The sequence below is a fragment of the Piliocolobus tephrosceles genome, chromosome 10 (assembly GCF_002776525.5).
Source record: "Piliocolobus tephrosceles isolate RC106 chromosome 10, ASM277652v3, whole genome shotgun sequence".
Lineage (NCBI taxonomy): Eukaryota > Metazoa > Chordata > Mammalia > Primates > Cercopithecidae > Piliocolobus > Piliocolobus tephrosceles.
The window spans coordinates 65,479,130-65,500,614 of NC_045443.1; positions in this window are offsets into that span (position 1 = coordinate 65,479,130).

Here is a 21,485-nt window from a genome sequence, read left to right on the forward strand (position 1 = left end):
CCTTAAAACATACTAAGACTGCAAACATATTTTGAAATTGTTTTTGAAATATATTTTTGAAATTTTTGCCTAGACATCCCAGCCAGCTCAACTTCATGGGCATGCAACCTGTGCAGTCTGTCAGAACCCTGAACTTAGAACAGCCCACACTTGGTTTAATGCTCTGTTGTCACTTTCTTGAAATTTCTAATAACTCTTCAAACAACGGACCCACATTTTCATTTTGCACTTGTTTCCACAAATTATGTAGCTTGTCCTGCATTCCCGGCTGGAAGTAAAACATCTGCTATTAGATTTTCATCTTTCAACATATGATTTTTTGGCTCAGAACATTATCACTACAATAAGTATATCCATTTGTGATCTTTTCCTGTCTTGTCAACTTTGCAAACATAGAAACTTCTCTCTCTTTTCTGCCCATAAAACACCTTTTGTTGCACATGCAAACTAGAGGTTTCACACTTTGTTGGTTTGGCCAGTTCTGAGACTGCAGAATAAATCACCATCAAGATATACTTTAAAAGTTTTGCAAACCCACCAGGAGCCAAGGTGTGACCATATTACTAAAACAGAGGGGCTGAAAACTTTCTTTTTTCTTTTCAACCAGACTTTTTTTCTGAAAACTGGCTATGGCTATATATGACACGTCAGGAAGATTTCAATCATATCTCATGCTATCCTCCGTCTTAACTGAGTAGGTAGTCAGTAAGCCAAAACTTACACCTTGGTTTCCCTTTTCCTCTGTCATCAGCAGTCACATCCTAGTACTCACAACCAAATTATCTCATCCAGACTTCGGTGTAGATTTCTTCCACTCAATATGAGTCAATATTGGATCCATGCCCCCACGCTATTTTGACTCCCGGAACTCCTGACATCATGCAAGCCAAACCTACGGAAGAAGCATGACATACAGAATGGAAGTCCACACGGAGTCAGATTTTCCCCGCAATTTGACTCATAAAATCCCGTAAGTTAGAGGAAGATTTTCTGAATCCCCCCTTTTCTTTTGTGCCTTCTGGCCAATTCTGAGGAGTGGTTCAAAGAATATAGAAGGTATGCTACTTACACAGTACAATCATCAGATTACAATATTCTTCATTTTATATCAGATGGGATTGGGCATTGATAATCCAGAGATTCATGGTCCTGCTTTAAAGGTTGTATTTTTGTTCCACAAGGAATTTTAATGCACCAAGTGCCAAATACTTTGACTGATATGGGGTTACCAAAGACGGATGGAAAGTTCTATTGTGAAAACGTTGGTTTATATCCCAATTTCAATTAATTAATATGTCCTTATTGAATTGAATGCCTACTAGACGTTCATAGCTTTAGGGGTTACAAAGAAGTCAACAGTGAGACAATCTGGTAGAAGCATATGTCACCACATTGGAAGCTAGGATTGATTCTCCTGTTATTGTTGCTGAATAGGTAGAATAGGTGTCCATATTCTCCACCTATTCTCCATGTGTATCCTCTCCAGGTAGTTCATATAGTTGAGAGGACTTATTATTGGTCAGAGGGAAATACACACATTGACATATGTATTGTGTTTCTTCCTCCTATACCCAAGGCAGACGTCACTAATCAGTCATGGCATTCCTTTCTATTGAATTCAGATATAACTGCTGAATCCTTCTCAACACTGAAATCCAGATAGATACTAATTTATTTATATTTCATTTCCTATTTTCCCTATTAGGTCAAAGGTTTACTTGTCGTTATGCCTCTTAGTTAGATCCTCCAAATGGGTTCATTCAACTTACAAAGAAGTAAAACGCATAATCTCTTCCTCCAAGAAAATTAGTATTGGGGGAAAACATAACAATCCATGAAGTAATATAAGGGAAAGAACTTTGGCCTAAGAGAAAGGAGTCCCAAATTCTGGTCCTGTGTCTGCAAGTGATGTGAGATTTTGAACAAAGCCTTTACCCATGCCTTATATTTAACAACATCATCTTTAAAATGAAGATTTAGATCTAAATGAACTCTAAGTTATCTTCTATTCTTAATATCCTATGTTTCTATGATTGTGATTTACGAGGAATATAAGACATTACTAAGGACTAAGGTTACAGGAAGTAAGGACTCCAACAGACTTAGAAGTTCAGAGAAATCAGCCAGGTGCAGTGGCTCATGCCTGTAATCCCAGCACTTTGGGAGGCCGAGGCAGGCAGATCACCTGAGGTCAGGAGTTTGAGACCAGCCTGGCCAACATGGTGAAACCCCATCTCTACTAAAAATACAAATCCCATCTCTACTAAAAATACAAAAATTAGCCGATCATGGTGGCATGCACCTGTAATCCCAGCTATTCAGGAGGCTGAGGCAGGAGAATCACTTAACCCCAGGAGACGGAGGTTGCAGTGAGCCAAGATTGCACCATTGCACTCCAGCCTAGGTGATAGAGCAAGACTCTGTCTAAAACAAACAAAAACAAATAAAAGAAAGAAATTCAGAAAAAAATCATTGTCTGTATGGTTTAAAAGTTGGGAAATTTGACCCATCACTTGAGTTTTTAATTTAAGTTGAATTTGAGCTTTGAATTGGAATTGAATTTTTAAACATATATAGAATTTGTAGGAATAATACTTCACAGCTTGTACTTAAACCTTCAGGTCATGTGCTTTTTTACCCCAATGATCTCAAGAAATGAGTTGCCCTCAGGGTAGCCTCTGAAATGGCAATGGCACGAGGCTTTGAAAACTTGTACATTTTTCCAGTGGAAAGTTACTTCTGTATCTCCCTTGATAAAAGTTCTATACCGCAGACTGGCAGGTTCACATTCACTCCTATGCTACCTGGCAAAGGAATTCTGAGTCCATGATGAGCCAATAAATAAGTTTCTTTTCTCACCAGTGTTTAATATGTCATTATTACCATGTCACCAATCCCTGAGCTAATTTAAGAAGTATCAGAATTAAATTCCCATCCATTGATTTTTCAAATGGAAATATTTTTTAACGGCTGTAAAACTATGTGGGATCTTTTAAACAAACAAAAAAAAAAATCAGACAATACAGAAGAGTGTAAGAAAAGAAAAAATCACCTATGATTTCATTTCCCACAGTTAAATACAGTTAGCATTTTGAGACAAAGTATTTCATTTTTTTTTTCTACCTACATAACACAGTGCCTGGCACAGAATTTTTCCCCAATACACTTCTGTGGATTAACGAAATATGAGCCAAAGTGATTTAGTGATTAAGTTCAAAGGCTCTGGGGTCAGTCGTGACTTTGCTCCTTACTGTCTGTTGATTTTTAATGCATTACTTAACTTCTCTGAGTATCACTTTCCTTGTCTATAAAAAGGTGATATAAATAATAACTGTCTCAAAAGATTTCATGAGTATAAATTATGTCAACATGTGTAATAGTGCAATGCCTTGCATATAGTAAGAGCTCATTAAATGCATAGTCATTATTACTAGTGGCTTCCAATATTCAGATTCAGTCTCCTCCTAGCACATGGAATAAGATACTTCATGGCCTCTTTCAATTAACTGGTATCTCATGACTTCTTCTGGCCAATCTACTCTATGTAATGACAGACATTACTTTGGATTAGAGTAGGCTGGCCAGAAAAAGTCATGAGATTTCATTCTGGACCAAGACCAAATAAAGCCCCTGAGAATCTTTCCAGCTCTCTCTTCCTTTGCTGCAGTAATGACAATGGTCACATGTTTTGAGGACACGAAACATGGCAGATAGAATACATGCTACCTCTACCTTCTTTCAGAATCTCTAAGACAAAAATAACAACATAAAAGGCTATAAAGTCTCAAAAACAAAAAAAGACAAAAACAAATGAGAAATGTCAATGAAGTTATGGAAGATGGAAAGAAGATGAGCAAGTGGTGAGTAACTTCAACTTTAGATTTCTCCACTGCGGCAAGTACCAAGTAGAGGAAAGTTAGTTCACACTGCAGATTAGTAGAAAACTCAGGAATTGTGTTATTAATCACTTCTGAAAAAAGAAGTTCAGGGTGGGATTGAAAATAGGACAATTGGTTGAAAAATGTATATAAGATGTAGTTAGATCCCTCATATCCCACTTAGCCACTCCACTGCCCCCATATACCTGTTTGAAGACTGGAAGTTTACTTCCAGCAAGGTTCTGGATATCTTCTGGATATTTAGCATAGCTGAGAAGGAAGTAAGTACCTTCATAAGGTTAGGATTTAATTGAAAGTCATTATACTGAGCAGTGACAGCACGAGGCTTCCAGAATGCTTACTATCAGGCTTATATTCCTAGTCTCTAGGAAATTGCCAAGCCGAAAAGAAAAGATGTACTAACGTGGGGTTTCTGCCAGTGAAACTCACCAGTTTCAAGTATCACCCTACTAGGAGGCTTGTAAGTCAAGAAGTCCAATCCATATATTCAATGTACCCAATCCAACAATTTGGACTTTGTTATAAAACGTAAACAACATTAATGAGCAGAAAAATAGTTGAAAAAAAATACTTTAGGATAAAATACAAAGTCTAAAAAACAAACAGAAAAAATAAAAGAAATGGAGTTAATGCAGAGAAAAATAACAAAGAAAAAAATCAAAAAAAAAATAGAAGATTGATGGAACAACAACATTTAGAGAAGAAGAAACTCTTAGAACTTAAAAGCTGGTTGGTAGGGCCAGGTGCAGTGACTCACGCCTATAATCCCAGCACTTTGGGAGGCCGAGGCAGGCGGATCACTGGAGGTCAGGAGTTCGAGACCAGCCTGGTCAACATAGTAAAACCCCGTCCCTAGGGAAAATACAAAAATTAGTCAAGTGTGGTGGCACACATCTGTAGCCTCAGCTATTCAGGAGGCCAAGGTAGGAGCATCACTGGAGCCTGGGAGGCAGAGGTTGCAGTGAGCCAAGATCACATCACTACACTCCAGCCTGGGTGACAGAGTGAGACTTGGTCTCAAAAAAAAAAAAAAAAAAAAAAAAATGGTGGCAGAAGTTTATAAAGCAATAGAAGGGTTGAAATATAAAGTTGAAGAAATCTCTAAGAGAGAACAAAATGACCAAGAACTGGAAAAATATAAAGAAATTCAGGAAAACTAAAGAATCTACTTAGAAATCCAACACTTAAGTAACAGGCGCTCCAGAAAGAGAAAATAAGTAATTGAAGAAAGAAAATTATCAAGAAGATTATTTTTTTAATTTCTCCATAGCTGAAGAATGTCAGCTTCCAAAATGAAAAACCCAGTGAATGCCCAGCCCAATGAATTTTTTTAAAAAATAAAGAGACAGACCTTCGAGTGCATATTTAAACTTCAGAGAATCTTGGATGTGGAGAAGATCCTCAAAGTTCGAGAGAGAAAACATAGGTTGTAAACATTATAAATACAAAGGATGAGGAAACAAAATGTCATCACACTTCTCAATAGCTATTCTGGAAGCTAGAGGTTGATGGAGCAATGCTTTTAAATATTGGAAGAAAATAGTGTCCAAACTAGAATTTCATGCTATGCCAAACAATTAATAGTTAGGATAAGACCTTTTTTTTTTTTATTCATGGGAGATTCCATGACTTTATGTCCCACGTGTCGTTTCTCATGAAGCATCTCGAGAAAGTTGAGAAAGTGTTTAACCTGAATAAAAAATTAAATTAAGGAAGAAGACCTGGGATCCAGGAAACAAAGGATTTAACACAGGAAAAAGCTAGAAGATTTTCTAGCAGGTGGTGAGGGAAATCCCGAGAGGATCATTGTGGAGCAGGTCTTCAGAGCAACCAGCACTGGTTGGAACTAAAGGACTGGGAAGCCCAGGAGAAATGTCTCCAAGAAAAAAAATGCAATTAGTATGAACATTACAAAGAAATTTCACCCCTGAGAAAGACTGGAGAAGGAGAAGGTAAATTAATGATGAGTATGTGGAAAACTAGGAAAACTAAGAAAGCCAACCAAACAATGCCAATTATTAACTTCAGGAAAAGCAAATATGGTACATGAAAAAATGTAATATTTTACCACAAATATCATGAACAAGATTTACCTAATCATAGTCATGTCCATTTTACCACCTAAAGTGTAATATAGCTATAATGGGAAGACAGAGGATAAAGGGGCTAAGTGTGTATTTGTATAGGGTAAAGTAAGTCATAGTCATATTACCTGAAATGGGAAAAATCGAATGTAAGAAATATGTAGTTGTGTAAGGTAAGTAGAAGTTGAGCTAAGAAATGAAACTAAAGGAATTAAAAAGTGATAGCCTCAGAGAAGTATGTTTCAGAGATGGAACTGCATGAATCAGAGTTACTGGCTTTGTGTTATAACCCTTGTGCAACATCTGGGAGTCCCCAAAGCCACCTTCATTTCTGACACCAACTGAAAATTTGGAACCAGCCCCAGGTTCAATAATTCACTAGAAGGACTCATAGAACTTAGAAAAACCATTATACTCATGATTATGGTTGATTACAGCAAAAGAATACAGATTAAAATCAGCAGAGGAAAGAGGCCCATAGGGCAGGGCTCAGGAGCACTCCATGCTTAGAGCTTCCAGTCATTCTCTACCAGTAGGGAAGTGGACAGTGCTAACTTTTCCCAGCCATGATGTGTGACAGTGTACACAGAGTACTGCAGACTCAGGGAGCTTACCTGGGTCTTGCTGTCCAGAGACTTTATTGAGCTTGGTCACATAAACAAGATTGACACCTGTATGACTGACTTTAGTCTCTAGCCCTTCCAGAGGTCAATTTGATACTGGATGGCCCAATGCTCCCACCATAGATCACATTGTTAGCATAGACTATGTCGCAGGGCTTGAGGCCCCTAGGAAACCAAAGGCACTCTTATCAGGCAGGACATTCCAAGGGCATGGAGGTTACATGTCCAGTGTTGGAGACAAAGGCCAAAGCTCTCTTTGGATGAAGTTAATCCTGTACTGCATAATATTCCTTTATTTTTTTCCCTTTTAAACTGTTTGTTCTGCTATAACTTTTTTATGATTACCTCATGCTTAGTTGGCAAATAAGAAAATGATGCTGATAAAATGTGGAATTAATTTGGGTTTATACTAGATTTTCCCCAGCATGTTAAGGTTTTAAAACAACCAAGGTTTGGCACAGTGGCTCATCCCTGTAATCCCAGCACTTTGGGAGGCCGAAGCGGGTGGATCACCTGAGGTCAGGAGTTTGAGACCAACCTGACCAACATGATGAAACCCCGTCTCTACTGAAAATACAAAATTAGCCAGGCATGGTGGCACATCCCAGCCACTTCAGAGGCTGAGGCAGGAGAATCACTTGAACCCAGGAGGCGGAGGTTGCAGTGAGCTGAGGTTACATCATTGCACTCTAGCCTGGGCAACAAGAGCAAAACTCCATCTCAAAAAAAAAAAAAAAAAAAAAGACAACCAAGCATATGTCTTCTCACATTTAGGAAAAATCCTTAGCAATATTTGAAGACCTTTTTAAAAAGTCGAAAGTTATAGAAGTGTTTTACTTTAATACCAGTAGTAATTGGTTTAGTGGATTCAAGAATTGCTGAATTTCCACTATCTGGGAAGCAGCAAGTGCAGATGAAGGAACTGCAAAGACTTTTCCTCCTGTATAAAATCAATGGATTAATGAAAATGGCTGTGCCTTAGATAGAATTTTTAATTGGAACCAAAATGTTCTCTCCCAGAAACACATGTCCCCAGGCCCTTTATCTCAAAAGAGGAAGCAGCAGTCCAAATTACCAGGCTGCAAAGGACGGATTCACTGTGGTGATTGGTAGAAATTCCCAAGAGATTTTTAGATGCCTGGTTTTGGTTAGGATTTTTGTTGCCTTTGTTAATGCTCTGATTTTAAAGTTTGAGAAGTATTGAATGGCATGTCCCAACTCTAGTTGTCTCCATAGGCCTTGTTACTTTTAGTCTGAGGTTTTGCAGAACCTATATGTTATAATTTCCCAAATTAGGCGAGGCCAATATTAGTCAAGCAATATGTAAACCGAAGACCCTAACCTTAGTATAAAGACTGCAACAGTCAAAAAAAAAAAATCTCAATAAATCTGGATTTGGCTCCAGTAAAACAGAGCTTAAGAACAAGTGTTTGTGCAACTAAATATTTCTACTAGTAAAAATAATGGTGCCTCATAGTAACTAACAGCTGCCACAGTGCTTTATATGCACCATCTCATTTGATTATGACAACCATCTAAAGAAGATAAATTTATTTTTGTTTTATTTAGGAGAAAAATGAGGCTCAGAAAATAAGCAACTTATCCAAAGTCACTGGCCTAGTAAGTGACAAAGCTGGGTGTGGCTGAGTTCACTGTTTATGCTCTTACCACTCGGCTGCAACCAACCTAGCTACTGCTGTCTTATTTGCTCCTGAAAACTTAATGTGCCTGATATTATATCATTAAAATTCTTTGTGCACATATATGAAAAAACAACTCTGACTAATTTTAGCCGAAAGGTAACATTTAATGAAGGTATACAGAGGAGCTCATGGATGGAAGACACAGTTAAGGAACCACGCTCAGTACAGACAATCTACCAGGCAATCCCAGAAGGTCTCTGCCCCAGAAACTACTCAGCCCTTCTGCAGGGCACCATGCAGGAACAAATTGGTAAATTCCAATGCTTCTGTTCTTGTCTTTGTACCACTCTGCTCCAGAATCAACCCTAGAAAGTGAGTCTAATGAACATGGATGAGTTGCCTGCCTGCTGGCATTAATCCTACAGTGCTGAGTAAAAAAAACTGGTAGAAGACTTTCTAGGTATCCTTTGGATTTCATGATGGCGTACAGGCAAACCCATGTCCCAGATTTACCAACCCAACCTGACCAAACATATTGAAGGTAATGAGATACCAAAAAAAAAAAAAAAAAAAAGAGAGAGAGCAAAACAAAACAAAACAAAAAAAACTAGATTGTGATTAAAATGAGAGCAGATGCTTCGTCGCCAAAAGAAGGAAAAATATGACCTCAATGGGGACTTTCAGAAGCACTCTTGAAATGACAAAACCCTCAGTGAAATTTATGAAATAACTTTCTTTTTAATATTCCATTTCTAGGTCAATCCTTGATCCTGTTAACACTGTAATAAGCAGCAACAAAGAGAGGCCTCACTGCAGAGACTGTGCAGATGCTAAACCAGCTTATGTACATTCTATCTGGGAAGACTTTGGGGACAGAGACTGGCGTGCTGTTCATCAAATTTACTTCTGAGTTCTAGCCCATGGAATGTGAGTGGAAGTGACGTGTGCCATCCTCCATGGGCCATCTTCCATATTTCTTCTCTGTTGACCAACTTGATATGCACATGCACAGTGACCTCACAGTCCAATTATTGAAGATGGCGAAGACGGTGGAGCCACAGGAAGGAAGGATCCTGGTCCTCCTTAGAGAAGAGAGATCTCCTGTTCTGTTACATCTATTTTTGACTTTACATGAGCAAAACATAAACTTCTATTAGGTTTAAGCCATTTTACATTTTGGGGGCATTGTATTACTTTAACTAATATAGCTACTGAAACCTCGTATCTTGACTACAACTTTTATGTAAATAAGAAATATGGCCTGTAATCCCAGCTGTTTGGGAAGCTGAGGCAGGAGGATCACTTGAGGCCAGGAGTTAAAGGCTTCAGTGTACTATGGTCAGACCACTGCACTCCAACTTGGATGACAGAGACCTTGTCTTTAAAAGAAAAAGGAAAATGTGTATTTCATATTTTAAAATAAATTTTTGGCTGAGCACAGTGGCTCATGCCTGTAATCCCAGCACTCCGGAAGGCTGAGGCAGGAAGATCTCTTGAGGCCAGGAGTTCAAGACCAACCGAGCAACATACTGAGACCTTGTATCAAAAAGCAAAAAAAAAAAAAAAAAATTTTAATTAGCTGGGCATGGTGTGCCATGCCTGTAGTCCCAACTACTCAAGAGACCAAGGTGGGAGGATCACTTGAGCCCAAGAATTCAAGGCTGCATTGAGCTATGATCACATCATTGCACTCCAGCCTGGGCAACAGAGTGAAACTCTGTCTCTAAAATATATACGTGTACTACATAGAAAGTAAATTCTTGGCTGGGCGTGGTGGCTCACGCCTGTAATCCCAGCACTTTGGGAGGCAAAAGCGGGGGAATCACAAGGTCAGGAGTCTGAGACCAGCCCGGCCAACATAGTGAAACCCCATCTCTACGAAAAATACAAAAAAATTAGCTGGGCATGGTGGCAGGCACCTGTAATCCCAACTATTCAGGAGGCTGAGGCAAGAGAATCGCTTGCACCTGGGAGGCAGAGGTTGCAGTGAGCCGAGATCGTGGCACCGCACTCCAGCCCAGGTGACAGTGTGAGACTCCCTCTCAAAAAAAAAAAGTAGATTCTTAAATTTAGTTTAATGGCTTTAAAGCAAACACTGTCACTGCCTACTCAGACTTATATTGCCCTAAAACCTATTCCTTTCATGTTTATAATACTTCCTTGTTGGAATTGCCTTCTTAAGACTTTTTAAATTTGAAACACCTATAAAGCCACTGTTTATTTGCTATTTTTCAAACTTTAATTTGGGTTTTTGGTTTTGTTTTGTTTTGTTTGCATTCTGATGTTGTTTTTTTTTCTTTTTTTTTTTTTTTGTTTTAATTTATGTGCTTGCCTGATTATTTTAGCTATAATTTTAGCTATCATTTCCCTAATTCCACAAAGAATTTGTGGTAACTGGCATTTAAAGGTTTTTTTTTTTTTTTTTTTCTAATCTTTTAACTTAGAAAGGCAATGGGTATCATAAAGCTAAGTAAGAAAGCTAAAGTTCTTATCTCTTTTCTTCTTCAAAGAGGGGAGCTTCTTTTAGATTGCAGCACAGAATTTTTTTTTTTTTTTTTTTTTTACTTCAGGCAACTCTAAACATGTGTCGGTTTCTTTGATTAAGATTTGGCATCCCCAATCATTTCATCTGACAAGAACAAGCAAGGGGGAACATAGTCCCTATTTAATAAATGCTGCTGGGAGAATAGGCTAGCCATATGCAGAAAATTGAAACTGGACCCCTTCCTTACACCTTATACAAAAATTAACTCAAGATGGATAAAAGACTTAAATGTGAAACCCAAAACTATAAAAACCCTAGAAGAAAATCTAGGCAATACCATTCAGAAGATAGGCATGGACAAAGATTTTATGACAAAATCACCAAAAGCAATTGCAACATAAGCAAAAATTGACAAATGGGATCTAATTAAAATAAAGAGCTTCTGCACAGCAAAAGAAACTATCATCAGAGTGAACAGACATCCTATAGAATGGGAGAAAATGTTTGCAATCTAGCCATCTGATAAAGGTCTGATATCCAGAGTCTACAAAGAAGTTAAACAAATTTACAAAAAAAAATGGGCAAAGGATATTAATAGACACTTCTCAAAAGAGGACATGCATGCAGTCAACAAACATGAAAAAAAAAACTCAACATTACTGGTCATTAGAGAAATGCAAATCAAAACAACAATGAGATACCATCTCACACCGGTCATAATGGTGATTATTAAAAAGTCAAGAAACAATGACACTGGCGAGGTTGCAGAGAAAAAGGAATGCTTTTAGATGGTTAGGGGGAATATAAATTAGTTCAACTATTTTGGAAGAACATGTGGCAATTCCTCAAAGATCTAGAAACAGAAATACCATTTGAACCAGCAATTCCATTATTTGGTGTATACCCAAAGGAATATAAATCATTCTGTTAGAAAAATACATGCACACATATGTTCATTATAGCACTATTCAAAATAGCAAAGACATGCAATCAATCCACATGCCCATAAATGATTGACTGGATGAAGAAAATGTGGTACAAATATACACCATGGAATACTATGCAGCCATAAAAAAGAATGAGATCATGTCCTTTGCAGGAACATGGATGGAGCTGTAAGCTGTTATCCTCAGCAAACTAACACAGGAACAGAAAACAAACACCACATGCTCTCACTCACAAGTGGAAGCTGAATGATGAGATCACATGGACATATGGGGGGAACAACACACACTGAGGCCTGTTGGAGAAGTAGGGTGAGGGAGAACATCAGGAAGAATAGCTGATGGATGCTGGGCTTAATATCTTGGTGATGGGTTGATATGTGCAGCAAATCACCATAGCACACATTTACCTATGTAACAAACCTGTACATCCTGTGCATGTACCCCAGAACTTAAAATAAAAATTGATGGAATAAAAAAGATTTGGCATCCCAAAACTTAATGATATATAACTTGTACTATTTGAAAATTAGAAACATCATTTGCTAATTAGGATCATAGATCATGACTTATGTGCTGGTCATATTTATGGTTGCATTAGGAATTCTATTAACCACAAAAAAAAGTATGCCCTGCACTCTGTCTTTTTTTCCTAAAAAGAAAAAATAAAACCAATCACAAGGGGGAAAATCTAAATGATATTTCACCAAGTGTTCAATCTATGCTTCCATTAGGAAAGTGAAAGAACCCAAGAGTGGGAAATATTTCTTGTCACCCCAGGTGAATTTGAAGAAGTATTTTTCTGGTTGGCTTTTTCAGCAAAACTAACAACATTCTGTTCTATTGGCCTGTGGTCAGGGGTTTCCCCCAAGGTGCCTTCCATCTCTCGGCAAAGAACAGCAACTTGGTGGGTTATGTTTTCTTCTTAGTCACCTGATAGGATTTCCCAGGACAAAGGTGTCAAGCCAATTCTGACCTAACTTCCCATGTCCTTCCTGTGGGTCACCCTGAGAAAAAAGGAAATCGCTCTTCTCCCCCACCTGGTGCTGATGTCATTCTTCTCTTCAGCCCAGCGTCTCAATGCACTCAGGGACGCGTCTGCCTCTGCAAAAAGCAAAGGCTTCAAATGATAGCCTTGCATGGTAGCATTCTCTATACAGAGTCAGGAAGCTCTTAGACTTCCTTTTATTTGAAGAACTGCAAGGAAACCACCTGCAGAGCTCCCAGGGCCTCAAGAGTTTGTTTTGCACCTTTGCTCCTCTGAAGTAATCACACCTGCTGCCACAGCTTCAATAGCTGAAGCCAAGGAGTAAAAATTGCACCAACATCTGTAAATCCATATGAAGCTGAGTGCTCTGAATAACCTTACCAGATGTTTTTCTCATAGAAGAAAAAAAGTCCAAGTTACCCTCATATGCTTGTCTTCCTCACTAGGTTTTAAGGTCCTAGAGAGAATACACTGCATCTTAGTCTTCTTCGTCTTTCTCAAAGTGCCTGTCTGAGTGCTTTGCATGAAGTATCCAATAATTCTTGACCATCAGGCCTGGGGGTGGGGGGGGGGGGGGGGAACCAGCAGGGCCTCTTAGCCAGGGCTGCAAGCCCAAAGAGATCTCTATTCTTTACCTGCAAGTTAGTTCCCAAGCCACACAGGGAACAGGATGATACCTCATTACACACGCCGATGTTAGCTTTAAACTATGCCTGCCCTCTGTTTTCCTAAGAGCTGTGTTGCTGCCAATCGCAAAAGCTGCTGTTCATAGTCATTCACTGTTGGACATTAATGACAAATCGCTCTCATGAACTGACATCCATTTAAAGGGATTTTTTAAAAATGTGTTTATCTCATAACTGCTCCTGTTTATATAAGGATCCTCTCATCCTTGAGATTATAATGACATCAAATGTTATTCGTTTTCTGCACTATTCATATAAACAATGTAACTATGCATGATACTTCCATGATATCATGTCATTACTAATAAATCACCTTTTTAAAACATCTCTATAATAGTATCATGGTTAACAAACAGCACAGACAAAGGAGCCAGACTGAGTTTGAGTCTGGGCTCCATCTTTTACCAGCTGTGTAAACTGTGTAAACTGCGTGAATCTAGGCAAACTCCTTAAAGTCTCTGGACTCTACTTCACGGGGTTCTGTGAGATTCAAATGAGTTAAATGTGCAGCTCTTGGAATAATACTTGGCATATAGCAAGCACAATGTGTGTTCATCATTTTTATTTCTATTTCATGGGTTTTTTTTCCCTTACAACTTGATTTACAAGAAGTTGTATTTGTACATTTCTTCATTTTTAACGTATTTGTTCAGGTTAAATTGAAATATTTTACATATAGAAACTGAGGTTGGGTCACCTCAGAAACAGAGCTTGAGACAAGGATTTCTTTTTTTTTTTTTTTTTTTTGGTGGTGATTCTAGGAAGCACCAGTAGGAAAGAGTCAAAGAGATTCAGGGAAGGGAAGGAAGTCAGTTCAGGGTGGTTCCCAAAGGGAGCTACTGTAGTCAACTGGGACTCAGCCCACTATAGACCTCTGGGTGATGGTGTAGCCTATACCCCAAAGTTATCCTGCCCAAGGGATGAAGAAGTTGGGATATCTATCTTGCAACTATCTTTAGCACTGCCTGAGCGCTGCTCCCAGGGCATTAAACCCCTAGCACTTCCAGTCTTCCTCATGTGCAAATAGAAAGAAGCCTTTAGGCCAATAATAGCGAGCTGTTACAGTCACAGACAGAGGGTAAGAAGAGAGAGGGAGGCTGCTGAGAGGATATTGGCAAGGCAGGTAATATCTGCTATGAGAAGTTATTAATTATTCCCTCATATTTTTTTCAGTTTTTATTACATCCTTTATTTTTCAGCGTTAGTGTCAGTATACCAACAAGTTGCATTTGCCAGGACTTTTGTGGTAACAAGTGTTGAAAATTCCAGTCACTCTATTTTGATTAAAGAAAGGATCTCACAGACAGATACTCAAGTATTGATAGGATTTGTCTCCCTACCTGTCACTTCTGCTTCTCTTGGTTAGACAATGTCAATACTGCCTCCCACAGAGCAGCATTCACCAGCTGGAAGGTAAGTTAGCCATTAATATATTTAATTTGAAACACTGCACTAATTCATCAAATACTTGCTGAGCTACGTATTTACATCATCAGGGAAATGCAAATCAATACAACAAGATACCCCTACACACCCATTATGAAATAGCAAAAATCTGGAACACTGACAACACCAAATGCTGGCTGAGATGTGGAGCAACAGGAACTCTGATTGAAGGTACAGTCACTTTGGAAGACAGTTTTGCGGTTTCTTATAAAACGAACCATCATTCTTAGCAAACTATCACAAAAAGAGAAAACCAAACACCGCATGTTCTCACTCATAGGTGGGAACTGAACAATGAATTCACTTGGACTCGGGAAGGGGAACATCACACAATGGGGCCTATCATGGGGAGGGGGGAGGGGGGAGGGATTGCATTGGGGAGTTATACCTGATATAAATGATGAATTGATGGGTGCTGACGAGTTGATGGGTACAGCACACCAACATGGCACATGCATACATATGTAACAAACCTGCATGTTATGCACATGTACCCTAGAACTTAAAGTATAATAATAAAAATAAATAAATAAATAAATAAATAAAACTTCTGTGACATTCTGAAAAAAACAAACAAACAAACAAACCTTACTCTCACTATACCAGCCACCAATCACAACACTCCTTTGTATTTACCCAAAGGAGTTGAAGTCTTATGTCCACACAAAAATCTGCACACAAATGTTTATAGTAGTTTTATTCATAGTTACCAAAACTTTGAAGTAACCATGATGTCCTTCAGCAGATGAATGGATTCATAACTGTGGTGTATCCATACAATGGAATGCTTTTCAGCACTAGAAAGAAACGAGCTGTCAAGCAATAAGAAGACATGGAGGAACCTTCAATACATATCACTAAGTGAAAGAAACCAGTTTGAAGAGACTACACACTGCATGACTCAACCATATGACATTCTGAAAAAGAAAGATCAGTGGTTGCCAGAGGTTGGCAAGAGGAATGAAAAGGTGGCACACAGAGCATTCTTAGGACAATGTAAACACTTTGTGTGGGACTCAGAATGAGAGATACACGTTCTGCCTTTGTTGAAACTGAGACATGGACTTTGGGTGATGGTGATGCCATTGTAGGTTCATCAGTTATAACAAATGTACCTCTCTCGTGGGAGATGTTGATTATGGGGAGAGGCTGTATATGTGTAGGGGACAGGGGACATATGGAAAATCTCTGCACCCTCCTTTTAATTTTGCTGTGAACCTAAAAGTGCTCAAAAAAATAAAACCTATTAAAAAAAATACTTGCAGATGTGCAAGACATTCTTCTAGGCACTGAAGATACAGCGAGAATTAACAAAAAAGGGACAAAACTGCTGTCCCCGTGGCCCTTACATTCGAGCAAAAAGATTAACATAAACAAACACATAATTGTGTAATAGAATGTCAGGTTGTGATTATGATTTGAAAAAGGAAAGCAGGAGAATGGAATAGTGCTATTTTAGATGGGGGGTTGGGGAAGGCTTTTCTGAGGAAAGAACATTTGAGCAGAGACCTGACTGAAGGTGGGGAGGGAGTCATGAACACAACTGGGAACCAAGTCCCAGGCAGAGAAGAGCCAAATGGGAAAAGCCAAGACAGGCGCCCCTTCAGTGAGGGCTGAGTCATAGCAGGGGTCGTGTGTCTGGACCTGAGGAGCAGGCAGTGGGGTCGGAAAGATAACCAGGGCCAGATCATGCCCCTGGAAAGCACTTTGGGTTTTATTCTAGACAAAATGGGGTACTCTCTACTGGGTTTTGAACAAGACAGTGACATGATCTGAGATATGTTTTAATGGGATCACTGTGGCCAGCAAATGGAAATTTGGCTCTAATGGGGCAAGGGTAGAAACTGAGAGGCCAATTAGGAGGCTTCTGTACTCATCCAGGAAAATCCAACTGGGGGCTCTGACAGCTCATACAAATTCCCACCCAAAAGAGTCAGAAAAAATATGGCAACATGCCTCCTCACAAATCATGTGTACCGTGTAAGCCAGCTTCTATAGGGAAGGAAAGGTACTGGATGGACAAATAACAGGGCCCATCACATAGTTGTAATTTACAAATTACCTCACAAAAGTGGTTATTTAAAATTTAGACATACTCTGTCAGGACCATATTTCATTATTCATGTATAAATGAAACATGTCATTAGAGCTTTGAAATTTCTATTTTTAAAGATAGGAATGTAACTTTGTCCTAAAATAAAAATAAAATGAAAATATTTCTTTGACGAAAGCTTTATCATCATTTAAATGCACATGCTAAAATGTAATACAACCCAGTATATAAAAATGTATAGCAATTCTCAGAATCAAACAAACAAAAACTGTGCTTACAATTTTTATTAGTCATACTGAAAAAGAAGCTCAAAATTAGTTTTTTCATTGATTACCAACTAGCATGCCAAAACTCAGAGTTGTAAAGCACTCCTGCAGGTAAATATACCTTACTATAGCCTTTATCAAATAAGATGTAATTGTCTCTATATTTATCCATCTTATTCATCCTTCCAACTTCATTTTACACTCCAATTCTATTTGTTTGTAGAACACTAATTGTCTTTTTTTGTTGTTACCAACCCTAACATATTGTAAAGATCAATTTGTAACTAATATCCACATTATCATGCAGCTTTCAGTAAAATAAAAATTGTCCAAGTTTCTCGATTCTCACAGTTTTACTACTTCTGTATGCTGATGGCTTCTCCATCTCTACCTCTAGGACAGACCTCTCTCCAGAACCTCTGACCCAACCAGCCCACTGCGGTGTAGACAGCTTAGAGCAGACATTATCTTGCTTAAGACTCCCTTGTTTAGAAGAATTACAAACCAACTTAAGCTATCTTAAGAAAAAAAATTATTTAAGAACACAGGTTTTGCTCAGAGAATCCAGAGCAGGAAGTTCAGCCATGGTTCAAGACCTTTCCCTGTCTCTCTCTGGTTGTGTGCTACATAGTTAATCATCTCCACTTTCTGTGCACATTTGCCTCATTCTTTCTCTTCCTGCATCTTCCTCTCACAGCTCTGGAGTTTTTACTTGTCCTGTGGTTTCAACGGTCTGAATCATAAATTAGAATTTCCAATAGGAGCTGATTGATTTATCTCGGTTGCCTGTTGTCAGCCTTAAAGAACACACAAGCCATTTTAAGATCTTCCCTATGATGTGTGAAGCCAGAAACTACATTTCCCACAATCTTCTTCCTTGTATATTTCTTGGTTAGAGTTGGGCAATTAAGGCAATTGCAAGAGATTTGGAAGGTGAGATCATTATTCTCTAGAGGCAGGAGCATGAACAAGTGTGAGGTTCAAAGCAGCTTCCTGGCAAACTTTTAAGAATTTCCCACCTCAGTGCTACAGACTGAGAGGGTGCATAGGAGCCTTGCACACAGCTTAGTGCTGTAGGCTGACACTGTTGGTGGCGGCTTGCCTGACCACAGCACTCTACAATGGTTGAATCAAGCTCTAAATCCCTACATTAAACCTTGCAAGTTAAATAAAATACCTAAAGCAGCTTCTGTTTTCCTGGTCAAACCTTGACTGTTACACCTGAAAAAAAAAAAAAACAACAAACAAGGCTGCCAGGTGTGAGGTGGCTCTCAAAGCAGCTGTCTTACGGTCACCCTAAACATAATCTAACCACACTAAGCCTCCTCCTCTTGTGTTTTCTCTCCATGGTGGTGACATCAACTCTATCCAGTCCCCTGAGATGAAACCTCTCCCACATTAGCTCAGTCTCCTCAGTTCTGCCAATTTTATCTCCTAATCTAATATTTTTAGCTTTCTGTCCATACTTGGAAACAGCCTTATTATCTTTCCTGAACCCTGATAGCTGCCTAACCAGCTCCTGATCTCTGCTTGTAGCTCCCTGAGCATCATTTTTCCAGGGATTCTTTCCAAAAAGAAAACCTGATTAGGGCATGCTTTCCCTCAAATAAGAGTCACTCATCCCTGCAAGTTATTTAACTTGTTGCAGAAGACCATCCCTGGGCTTCTGCCCACCCACCCATCCTCATCTCAGCATTCTCTGACTCCCATTTTAAACTCCAGCATTGCCAGCTGGATTTCAGCACCAAGCTCATGCTGAACCCGCTGTCACCTGATGGACCTGATGATTTCTACTTTTTAAGACTCAGGTTGGACATCACTTGTTCCAGAAGCCTTTTTTTTTTCTTTTTTTTTTTAAGATGGAGTCTCTGTTGCCCAGGCTGGAGTGCAGTGGTGTGCAATGGCACAATCTTGGCTTACTGCGACCTTCACCTCTCGGGTTCAAGCAATTCTCCTGCCTCAACCTCCTGAGTAGCTAGGATTACAGTCACGCACCACCACATAGGGCTAATTTTTGTATTTTTAGTAGAGACGGAGTTTCACCATATTGGCCAGGCTGTTCTTGAACTCCTGACCTCAAGTGATCCACCCGCCTCGGCCTCCCAACATGCTGGGATTCCAGGCATGAGCCACCACGCCCGGCATCGAGACGTTTTGATGATTTACTCAGGTTGAATGCAGTTCTCATCCCCTGTGTTCCCTTAATGTATTATATATAGCTCTGTCACTGTACTGATCATATTTTCTTATAATTTTATTTATATGTTTGTTTTTTCCACTAAGCTAGGATGTTTTCCAGGACAAAGAATTTTGTTTTACTCATCTTTGTAATTCCAACATTTAGCACAGAGCCTAGCACATAACAGATGCAATTTATTATAAATGATTAATGAATAAAAATATGAGATTTTTAAGAGGATGAAAAGACAAGCCACAAACTGAAAGGAAATATCTGCAAAACATATATTCGATGAACAACTGGTATCCAAAATATACGAAGAACACATAAAGTTCAACAATAAGAAAATAAACAACTTGATTTAAAAACGGACAAAAGATCTGAGCACACACATCACCAAAGAAGATACACAGATCACAAATAAGCATATAAAAAGATGCTCAAAATCATATATCGTTAGGGAATCACAAATTAAAACAACAATGAGATAATCATTAGACACCTATTAGAACAGCAAAAATCCAGAACATTGACAACATCAAATGCTGGTCAGGATGTAGAGCAACAGGAATTCTCATTCATTGCTGATGGGAATGCAAAATGGTACAGTCACTTTGGAAGACAGTTTGGTAGTTTCTTACAAAACTAAACATAGTTAGATAACAATACAGCTATCACACTCATTGGGATCTAAACAAATATGTTGAAAACATGACCACTCAAAAAACTGCACAGGAATGTTTTATTTATAGCAGTTTTATTCATAGTTGCCAAAACTTGGAAGCAACAAAGAAGTCCTTTAATAGGTGAGGGAATAAGTAAATTCTGGTACATCGAGACAATGGAATGTTATGTTGTGATAAAAAAGAAATGAGCCATCAAGCCACAAAAAGACATAGAAGAAAATTAAATGCATATTACTAAGTGAAACAAGTCAATCTGGAAGGCTACTCAGGATGGCCTGAGCCTGGGAGGTGGAGACTGCAGTTAGCCATGATCGCGCCCCTGAACTCCAGTCTTAGCAACATAATGAGATGTTGTCTCTATAAGTAATTTATTATGTCAGTAGTTGCCATGAAGCCCATGGGAAAGGAGAGAGGGATGAATGGGTGGATCACAGGTGATTTTTAGGACATAAATTCTACTCTGTGTGATACTGTAATAGTGGATACATTTATCAAAACCCATAGAATGTAAACACAAAGAATGAACCCTGATGTAAATGATGACCTTTAGTTAATAACATATCAAAATTGTCTCATCAAGTGTAACAAATGTTACACTGATGGAAGTATAACATCAGTGCTAATTATGCTAATAACAGGGGAAAATAGGTAGGGGGATATGAGAACACTACTCTGCTCAAATTTTCTATAAACCTAAAAGTGCTCAAAAAATAAAAAATAAAGCACATCTAATATGATTTTACTAGTGCTTCCACAAACCTCTGGCCCTTCCCATTTTTAGTCCCTGGCCTCTCAGGATCCCGCCCACTGGTAAATCTCTAGCCCGTTCACTCTTAGCTGTTGCTTCTCCTTACACTTTTCGCCCACCTTTGAAGCACTCCATTTCCTCGTGTTTCTTTTGGCTGAGTTAGTCCACTTCTGGTACATTCCATGCCCTGGATGTTTCCCCATCTGGTGTCTTTCTTTCTCCCAAGGGACACTCTTTTGGGGTGATTAGTAAAAGGATCAAAGCACATGGAACCCAAGCAGCTTATTCATTTTGGGGTGTGGACTTATCACAGATGATAAACCTACATGGTCCAGTCTAGATGAATGGGAATAATACATCTTTATTTTTTACCATCTCGCTTCCTTATTCCATAAGTAATTTCCTGAAGTTCTTAATTTTCTGAAAGCCATGCTGGAGGCAGGGGTCATTTAGAAATATGATCTTTATTATATTTGGCTTAAAGCAGAAGGATTTAAAAACATGACCTTTATGTTATTTTTCCAAACTAACAGTGGATGTGGTATCAGGGTAATACATCTGTAGGTGAGATTCCAGGGCTGATTTAGTAAATATTAATTTCTAATACTTTGTCATTCCCACTGCATTATTCTCCTATAGCTGTCACAACAAATCAGCACAAACCAGATAGCTTAAAACGACAGAAATGTGTTCTCTCTCAGTCCTAGAGGCTAGAAGTCTGAAACCAAGGTGTCGGCAACACCATACTCCCATGC